A 3,065-nucleotide genomic window follows, 5' to 3' on the forward strand; every position below is an offset into this window, starting at 1 on the left:
AGCTTGGCCCTGACTTGACTATTGTGGCCATCTTGTGGAATAAAACAGCAAATGAAGACTTCTGTCTCTCTCACATCCTGTTCACCAAATAAGTAAATTTTTTTTTAATGCAGAACATCAAGTTACCATATGCTTCAACATCTCTGCCTCTAGGTATATGCATGAGAGGATTCCATATGTTCCATGAAACCTTCTATATAAATATTCATGGAAGTATTATTCACACCAGCCCAAAAGTAGGACAATGTGAATGGCCACCAATCTGATAGATGGATAAATGATTTGATATATCCTATAGCATGATATTACTCAACACTAAAAACAAATGAAACATACATGATACAACACGGGTGAATCTTGAGAACATTATACTAAGCTGAAGAAACCAGCTATCAAAGGCCAGATAGTATAGTATTTGATTTATATAAATATCTATAATCCATAGAAAAAGGTCTAATGATTGCAGGAGCTGGTGGTAAGCAGAAATGGAGACTGACTGCTTTAGATACAAGGCTTCCTTTGTGATGAAATTAGATTATGGTGATATTTGTATAACTTTGTAAGCATGCTAAAATCACCAGGTTGTATGGCTAAATTGTATTTATTGTGTATGAATTAGACACCAATTAAGCAGTTATTTTTAATGAAGTTAATATCTCCCACTTCATGATGCTATTATTGGAAGACATAACTAAAGACAAATAATTTTTAAAAGTTTTTCATTGTATTTACTTGAGTAAGAGTGCTGCAGTTCACTGGTTCATTCCCTAAATGCCTACAATAGCTGGGGTTGGGCCAGACTGCAGCCACAAGCCCGAAACTTAATCCAGTTCTCCCATATAGGTGGGGAAGAGCTCAGACACTTGAGTCATCACCTCCTCTTTCCCAGGCACATTAGGCAAAAGTTAAAATGGAGAGTGGAACCAGGAGTCAAACTCGGGCACTAGGATATGGATGTGGATGTTCTAAAACAGTGTAATAGCCACCGAGCCAAATGCCTGCCCCTAGAATTCTAGACAAGATTAGGCACCTGTGTATTTGATGTAACTAAGGAAAAGACTTGTCCATTTCCCAACTTGGCCTAGAATTGGATGCAACACATAACCAAGGTAAATGCAGCAGAGCCATAATGTCATAAATTGAAAACATCCCCCTTTTGTAGCCATACACTGAAATTCTGATCTTAGCCACTGGGATTATTGGCACAGGTGAACTTTATTTTCTTCCATCCCTCTCCAGATAATTTCTCCCCATCTGCCATCCATCAAACCTCTTCTGGTAGCAAGCATAGCTCCTTCTCTGAGGAAAGCTTAAGGCGCATATACTGCTACAGATGTGAGAAAAGACTAAGAAAAGCTTCAAGGGACTGGCGCAATAGCCTAGTGGCTCAATCCTCACCTTTTCATGCACCAGGATCCCATATAGGCACCAGTTCATGTCCTGGCTGCTCTACTTCCTTTCCAGCTCCCTGTTTGTGGCCTTGGAAACCAATAGAAGATGGCCTAAAGCCTTGGAACCCTGTACCCTCGTTGGAGACCCAAAAAGAAGCTCCTGGCTTCAGATCAGTTCAGCTCTGTCCTTAGCAGCCACTTGGGGAGTGGGATCAGCAGACAAAAGATCGTTCTCTGTATCTCCTTCTCTCTGCCTTTCCAATAAAAAGATAATTTTTAAAGCAAAGCTTCAAAAGAAAATGGAAATAGGCATTTGACACAGCAATGAAGATTTAACTTTGGAGTGCTTGGGATTGAGTTCCAGTTCTACTCTCCATTCCAGCTGATAAAGATGCTATAGATGGTACAGATATTGCAGATGGTGGGAGGCAGCAATTATGGCTCAAGTACTTGGTAGACAATCTGAATTCCTCGATCCCACTTTGGCCAGACCCTGGCTTTAGCCTCCCTCAGGCTCAGCTGTTGTAGTATTTTGTGAGTGAACTGGAGAATGGAAACTGTTTCCTTGCATTTCAAGTAACTTTTTACACACCTCTCTTAATGGCTAATGGGGCCAACTAACCAAGAATTCTTGAACAACATATTAAGCCTCACATATTTTCTGGACTCAAAAGGCTAGGGGATCATGACTTCTTGAATACCTCAAATCCCTTGCCAAAATTTTCAGTTGTGTGTTCATCAAGGAAAACTTAAGAATGAGGCTCTCCTAATAAAAGGGTAGAGTTGCCTGAAACCCATCAAAGGCAACCCATCTTTTTCCAGTTACACTTGTCTGTGTTGAATGGAAGCATGTAGTGCAATGTAAACACAGAGCAGGATGCCTGTCTGAATCTGGGGGTCATAGAGACACTTTAGAAAAAAAATACCAGAGCTGATTCTTAAAGATAGAGTATAAAAGCTAGATAGGCCAAAACATGTTAAACAGTTCCTCAGGCAGAAACATAACATTTGTGTATTTGTAAACTTGCAAGTATTCATTCTATCTGAATTGAGTGGTAAAATGATTTTAACTTATTATAATGGGTAGATAAGATAGGGATTTACATTTAGCAAACATATGCATCTACTCTAAGCTAATCGCATTCCAGTGAGAATGACCATATGGCCGGTCAAGAGAAAACTGGGCAGAGGAAGAGGAATCCTGGGCTTACTCACATTGGCACCTTGATGAGGAACAATCACCAATGGCATGGCTTAAAAGAGCACAACTTTGGAGGATTCTCCAGCTGGGCGTGACCTTTGGGGATTGCAGCTGAGCTCCAGGCCATAGCTAGAGAGAACAAAGGAAATATATTCCTTCCACCCACCCTCTCCCAAACCCCCGAACACTCAAGATTGTTTTTAACAACAAAAAATCATTTTATTTGCAACACAGCCCAGAGTCCCATCATTTAAATACAGCACAAAGATGGAAAGGAGTCACATGACAAGCATCATTTGGTCCAAGAGCCCCATGCCTCCCAAACACAGCAAGTCATCTCCCTCAGAACCAAACTGGTCACAGGAAACAGGCAAGCCCAGGATGAATTTAGTTCTAGGCTTCTTAGCACATCTCACCCTCCTCCCATAAGCCTCCTAGCCTCTGAGCCACCAGGGAGCGTGCTTTCTCTCTGT

This window comes from Ochotona princeps, chromosome X (assembly GCF_030435755.1).
Source record: "Ochotona princeps isolate mOchPri1 chromosome X, mOchPri1.hap1, whole genome shotgun sequence".
NCBI lineage: Eukaryota > Metazoa > Chordata > Mammalia > Lagomorpha > Ochotonidae > Ochotona > Ochotona princeps.